Source organism: Gymnodraco acuticeps, unplaced genomic scaffold, assembly GCF_902827175.1.
Source record: "Gymnodraco acuticeps unplaced genomic scaffold, fGymAcu1.1, whole genome shotgun sequence".
In the NCBI taxonomy this organism is placed as follows: Eukaryota; Metazoa; Chordata; class Actinopteri; order Perciformes; family Bathydraconidae; genus Gymnodraco; species Gymnodraco acuticeps.
The window spans coordinates 775,372-782,871 of NW_022989815.1; the positions used below are offsets into that span (position 1 = coordinate 775,372).

The following is a 7,500-nucleotide window of genomic DNA, read 5'->3' on the forward strand; positions in this document are numbered from 1 at the left end:
TGGAGAGCGTCCAGCGCTGCAGGCGACAAGTGACAGAAATCAACACTGGAAAAAAGCGAGGGCGAGCTGTTGAAACTGTCACTAGAAGGGGTAATCAAGATTTATGTGAGGTAATGGTGATTAGCAGCAGACGGGTGTGGGCGGGCGGGTGAGACAGAAAGCTGATGTAGAAGAGGAGAGGAAAAGAGGGCAGAGCAAGGACAAGGTCTCATGCTAACCCCAAAAATAACCAAAAGTGGGGCACACTGCATCAGTTTAGACACTCTAGTTCTGCAACTTTCATGATTTTGACTTCCCAGTGTCTGGTTTAATAGACAACCCAAAAATCCACCACTGGTGCAACCTGCTGTAAGCTGGTCTATGAGCACATACTGAAAATATCCAAGCCAGTGGTCATTGTGTGTGTGAGTAATTTGGTCATTGTTCTGCATCCTAACTGAGCAGGAAAGAGGAAGTCCCCTCTCTCAGAGCCAGGGCTGTTGTTCCTGCCTCCTAGCAAGGCTTCCTGAGATTGATAAAGCAGTCCTAACTCTGTCAGCCCACACACTTTCTCACTTCCATGTTTTCATGCAAGTTTTTCCAGGAATAAACAAATTGCACGTGGTTACAGTGCAACAAAAACATTGAACTTAGGTAAGAAAACAACCTAAATTAAAAAACGAAATAAATGACATAGATCTTCATTAATTCAAAACATGAGGTGTGCACATACACAATAGGTCTTGCATGACTTCTAGCATACGTCAATCAACTTGAGGAACGTTTGTAACCCCGCTGTCTGTGACCTGCTGACCAGTGACCATACAAAACAGAGCTGATGTGGGTCAGCGACTTGCTGCAATTATCCCAGCCGGGATTAAAACCCACACACCACAGTGCCGAGAGCCTTAGTAACCAAAACACTACACCTTGCACTTTTAAAACACACAGGGACAATTACAGACCATATCAACCGTGTCGGAGGGAAAACAGCTGATAGCCCGCTGAGAGCTGGCCCTTCTTATCGTGGCTTTATTCTGCTTTCGAGGACAGACGGGTGGAGTTTAGTAGTGCCAGGTAGCTGTCAAACAAAGGCAATTATAGTACATTGATTTTTTTCAACGGTTTCCGTGATTGTTCTCAAATCTGATCCATAAGACAAAACTTTTTTGCTGAGGTATTCCTTTAAGTCTTGATTATTCTGAAGACTGAGTTACACACAGTAAGATAATGATAACTTGATGAACAGCATATAGGAAGATGTTGCAGTCTCTGGACACAATTAAAACTGTATATGAACACTATTCTAGACAAATTTAAAGGTGACCTATCATGCAAAATGCACTTTTGTACGTCTTTTATTACATGAAATGGGTCCCCGGTTGTGTCAGGGAACTCACCAAGTGTCAGAAAACACAACCCTCTCTTTTCCTCCATACCCAAATCTCTAAAAACAAGGCTGCAACGGACACTTTTTTCTGATGTCAGAAAAGGGGTGCTCCGCCTATATGGGCAACTCTCCACCTATCAGGGGAATGAGAGACCGCTCGAAAGCGCTGGAGACGCTGTAGTACATATGCCAGGCCTGTAAGTGGCGCTGTAGTCTGCCACAAAAGCAGCGAAGAAGACTTCCCGCGCATGGTTGCCATGGTTGCCCTTCTGTTTATTCTCCGCTGTGGACGCTCTGGCTCTTTTTCTCCCTCCCAGAGGCAAGCGTTTGCTCTTGCTGCTGTAATTCTCTCCGGTAGTCCACCAGCAGATAACAAACACCCACCTCTCCGCCTCTTCCAAGGGACGAGGGGACCGTGCAGCAGAGTTTCAGTTAGATTTTTTTTTCGCCGGTCAACATGTCCGTTAAAGTTGAAATCTTCAGGACAAAATTTGAAAGTGCCGGCCAAGGTCTTCTTTGTTATTTATTGAGCTTTTTAAAACCACAAGCCTTTAAAACACAAATTGATGACGACTCGATATAATTATATAAGAATAACAACACGGAGGACGGAGAGCCTCTCTTTTCCTCCCCCTCTTCTGAGAGCCCAGCAGCTGATCTCTGAGCACGCTCCCCTCTCCTGCTGGGGGGCGTGGTCCAGCTGCAGCTCATTTGCATTAAAGCTATGTCACAAAATCAGCCCTTGCAAAAAACAGGGCTAGAAAAGAGCAATTAGAGCGAAATTAGGCATGGCTAAAATGCATGATCTGTTTGGTATTTTGAAAAAAAAACTTCACAGACATGTTTTATATAGGTATGGCCCTACAATATATTTTTCAAATATAGCATGATAGGTCCACTTTAAGGTCAGTACTTTTCAATTTTTTAAAGATCTGCTATGACTTTAGTAAGAATACATTTTTAATAAGTCAAGTGGCATTGGGTCAGTAATAATGACCCTTGACGACCATGTTTCACTATTCTCTGACTAATCTATGAGTCAATTAAATGAGAAAATAATATGAACCTTGATTGCTAATGATTTTGTTAGTTTCAGTCTTACAAAATCCAACTACAATGTAGTCATACGTTAAATTCAACAGTGTGATTATTAAGAGGAAACCGGTCATTTCCTCATTCCAGATAAGCGGGAGTTTCCTCCCCACAGATGAACATGAAAAGTAAATTTAGGGTAGAATGATGAGATGGAAAAATGAACAAGGTCAATTTATTTTTGTATGAAGCTTCTGTTGATGACACCATGGCATCATTGGAGTGATAACAGACATGTTTTAGCAACAGGATATCATGGGAATTAGAGAGCAAGGAGCAACCCAACAGCAGAAGGAACTCCGCCCCCCCCCCCCCCCCTTCTTCCCCCACTAACCGTTTCCTGCCTGTTTTCAGCTACCGTGTTTACAGACTCAAACAGGAAGTGACATCATTAGCCAGGTGAATCACACTCATGTGATTGCTTCGTCATTCCAGCGTCACCAAATATCTCGCTTTGATCGCCTCCACCCAAGGTTTCCGTGTGGCATTAGATTGACAACACAGGAAATGTGCAACTTATTTCAAGTTTGTTTATTCTCTTGACGTGATCTTTGCCTTTCTGATGTCATTACGGTTCAACTCATACTGCTAATTGATTACTCATAACACAACTCATTGAAAAAGTGTTCCACTATACCCTTATCAACCGAGGATTACTGGTGACATTACATCCACAACTCTAAAGCTTCCACCTTCACCTGCTTCACATACATTTTTATATTAGGAGGAAAGAAAGAGAAACGAATATATTTGACATGTTTTGGAATGGAAACAAAGTATTTTTCATTTCAAACACACGTCTCACCCACAATATTGCTCCCACCTGCACCCAACGATCAAATGATGTTATCATGGGAAATAAGAACGAATTGGTACTTCCTATACCGACGCTAACACTTCCTAGGAAAGAAATTGATTTAAACCCTCAATCATTTAGTTGACAGCAAACACGTTGCTACCCCATATTGTCACAAAGCGAAACAGAGATTAGAAACAGTGATTGTAATTACTAAATCTCAAATTGTAATCTCTTTAAATGCTTGTTCCTGAAATAAGTTATAAATAAATTGACTTTTGACAAAGCTGTGTTTTTGACAAAGCTGTGTTACGGTGTGTGAAAGCCTCGACATCAGCACCATCATGAAGGAGTCATCACTACTTCATGTAGGCAGCTCTGAAACCCAAACACACTTATATTAGAATAATGTTTCTTCGCGTGGTTATTAAAGAGGTAACTGATACCTCCACCCACTGCTATGAATATGAAGGGGGTATCTCAGTGAGTGCATGTGGTTGGCATTAAGATTAAAAGCTCTACATTATAGTTAGAAACAGAGAAGAGGCCACAACTCAACCGCTGGGCTGCTGTTGGAAGTAGGAGCCAAAACACATTATTGCTCAGACTAAGATAAAGTGAAGTGCTGATGTGTGTGTGTGTGTGTGTGTGTGTGTGTGTGTGTGTGTGTGTTTGTGTGTGTGTGCGCCTGCATGTCTGCTTATGTGGGTTTGAGTGGGATAAAGAGCCAGGAGTGTGTGTTGGCAGGTTCCCTTTGACCTGTGGAGGCTTTATTTTCTCTCATATTCATATTGCACTAATGCTCTGCCTTTCCCATGCCAGTGAAAACCCTGGAAGCTGAGCCCTCTCCCGTCTTTTAGGGAACCTAAGATGTCACTGCACACAAAAGGAGCCGTGAAAGCCGTCCCAACTCAAGCAGGGACTATTATTTACAGTACCAAAAGAAAATCGCTCTTCTCCCGACAGTTACCCCCACCCTCCGAGCGTCAGACGTCTGTCTCCTTGTAATGCTTCCCCTATTTTGCCCTTTTCCAATCCCTTCCTTCCTTTCATTAATAACTTCTTTCCTTTTACAGCTCTACTTCCTCCAATGGTCTCACTCTCTCCCTCTCTTTCTAACCCTCACCATAATAAAGTAAATAGTGGGTTTTGTAACAAGTAAGCCCAAAATTAGGAGTAAGCCCCAAACTGTGGCTTTGCCGATCTTCATTGAGCCATTCAAAACAGGCCAGAGAAAAATCCACTCTGATCATATAAGTCCCTCCGAGAGGAAGAAACTCCATTTGTTAAAGCTTTACACAACAGCCTCATATTTCTTCTGTCAGGGGAATTCATATTTGCACACAAAAACATGGTCTTAAAACCTTAACAAAGTAAAGATGTGGACATGATACAGCACAAATGTGGCTGTAAACGGGCAGATTAGGCTGATTAAAAACTACAAAGGTAATCTCTTCTATCTGAAAGTTTCCATACAGTAACAATGAAGGTGTTGCATGCATTGGATTTGCCTTAGCCAGAAATCTAAAGCAAATGTTGCATTGTCCGGAAAATCTTTGAAGTTTGTTATGAATAAATATTATTAATGAATCAAATGTACAAGTACATTTGTGTTGAAAGATGACAAATGATATAATACGTCTTGGCATAATTAACACAGTTTCTAGGGCTGCTCGATTATGGCAAAAATCATAATCTCGATTATTTGGGTCAATAATTGTAATTGCGATTGTTAAATGCGATTATTCATTGACTTTGAAAACATCCATTTATTGGAGAAAAATAACGTGAATAGTATGTTTTTAATAGTTGATTACCCTGAACTTTAAGTTAAAAAAAAAAAAAAAAAAAATCATCGGTTTTTTCGATTACGTTGTTTTCGTAATCGTTGCAAGCCATAATCGTAATCGCAATTAAAATACGATTAATTGAGCAGCCCTAACAGTTTCACAGATGAAGCTTTGTTTATTCATGTAGAGATGAAACCTGTGGAGTGAGATTCATTTCAGGTATCAGCATAACAGGTTTTTAATAGTCGCTTAGCAACGTGCTCCATGGGCCAGGGTTTCTTTCCAGAATCAGCTGCCTCTCAATTACAGGCTACTGTATACACAGAAGTCCAAACTGTGGCCCAGCTGACAGGGAGAAGGATGAGGTCACATGTCACTGTAATAACAGCTGGACAAGGCTAGGAATATGTCTAAAGTACATCTAAATAAAGTTGTTACTGCAAAACTGGAAAAAGTTCATCGTGTTTACGGTAAATACAGATATTAGTGACGGACAGGTCTTAACTCGACCCAGATGTGACGAAGAGGAAGAAGGGCCCCATAAACACTTCAACAGACACCCTACAAAATAGAGATAATGTGCATTCACACAGTATGACCTAACTTACTGAACAATATGGAGGTAAACAACACTGAGATGTTTGAGCATCATAACTATTAATCGAGACACTCTTAAAGAACTATACTAATGTTGGGTTGTTTTTTGCATTTGAAAAGGAAGGGAGGGCACACAGAACATTTGAAGCACAATTAGTGCACAACTGACCACATGTCAGTGGTTTACAATTAAAGTGGCACCTTTGTTTACTTTCATAACATGTCATCACAATGTAACACTCTCGGTTCTATTGGCTTGCGCTCCAATACATTGAACGTGATAGTCTAAGGGGCGGTACATCTCTAAGCGGTTGACCAGAGCCGGCCAGCTAACCAATCAGAGCAGACTAGGCTGCAGTACAGGCAGTATGAGGAAAATACAAATATATAAATCTGAAATCTGCACCATGTCCTTCTTTAAATGTAAGAAGACACATTGGCTTCAGCTGATATTTAAATGCATTTATCTTAACTATCCCCCTTATTTAAAGCAGTATTTCGTACCCTACTCGTCAAATCATCAAGTTAGACATTCTGTTTTTTATTTCTGTCCCCTCTGCAAAAAAATTGATTGGCAAAAGAGCATTCATTTTCAAAGCCCCAACAGACTGGAATACTTTACCTGCTGCCATTAGATCTCTTGCATCATTGGGTATGTTTAAACATGCATTATCATCTCACTTTCAACTAGTCTGTACTTGTTATTAATGAAAGTGATATTGATGAAACTGATTTGCTCGACTGTCTCTCAAATTGTAATGATTGTATGCATTGCTTGAATTGTACTTAACAGACTGTATGTGGTTTGTCTTGTGTGTCATGTTTTGCATTTTGTCTTTTTGTTTATGTATGTCTGTAAGTTGTTGCTATTGTCGGGACCCCCTTGAAAACGAGATGGTGCATCTCAAGGGGTTTATCCCAATGAATACAAATGTCTATATATAAGCAAGAACAACAACACCTTTTAATCATTTGTCAATCAATTTATCCACAAAATGACAGTCCTTAGATCTTCATCAAGTAAATCTTTGAAGGACCGAAACATTATTATTTTGTAACATTATTATTATATTAGTGGCATGAAATGACACTAACACCATTTGTCGCAATCATTTCTGGGAGTGAATATTCTATCAAAAGTTAGTTACTGCCAGGCTAAATAAACTGCGGTATTACAGTGGCTGCTGGGTTCATGGGGATGTTATCCTGAGGTCAGAAACAGCAGCTGAAGCTAATCTACAACTGTTCTCTTTGAGCTGACACAGTTGTCATTGATACGTTTGTGATGGACTTAAAGCTAAGACTGATCGGCATCATTACTCAACATATGTGAAAGATCTTTGAAAAGTCCCACCGGCCCACGTTTCACATTTATAAACGGAGCCTGAGATACTGACATATTTTTCTCTCCACTGTAACTCTACCTCTTTTTATCTCGCCCCCTGTCTTTCTGTTGTTATCTGTCTTTAGGTTCTCCGCAGTATTCCCCTCCTGTATTATGTTTCAGCTGAAGTGTGCGGCTAATATAGGCCATCAATGACTTTAGTGACAACACCCAAACCGGACCCCAGCCTGACACACACACACACACAGATTCACACACATCCCTATGGAGCTTTATCACTCAGGATATAGGATGAGAGAGAGAAGGTGGTTTAAAATGAAAAACATCCAAGTCTGCAATATTTTAGCTTAATATACTCAACTACGATGGATATTTACAACAAAAACCCGCAACTAAATATACTTAACTGTACTTAAAACTATAAAGCTTAACAATGACCTTTCTATATATTATGGATTATACTTGAAATCAGGGCTTCAACTGATGAATATTTTCATTTCTGGATAGTTTT

General features: G+C 40.4%; 1 protein-coding gene across 1 annotated transcript in view; it reads right to left on the reverse strand.

Moving 5' to 3' along the window:
- LOC117556020 (pleckstrin homology domain-containing family G member 1) overlaps positions 1 to 7,500 on the reverse strand; it is a 56,409-nt gene that overhangs the window by 33,411 nt on the left and 15,498 nt on the right. The window lies entirely within an intron of this gene.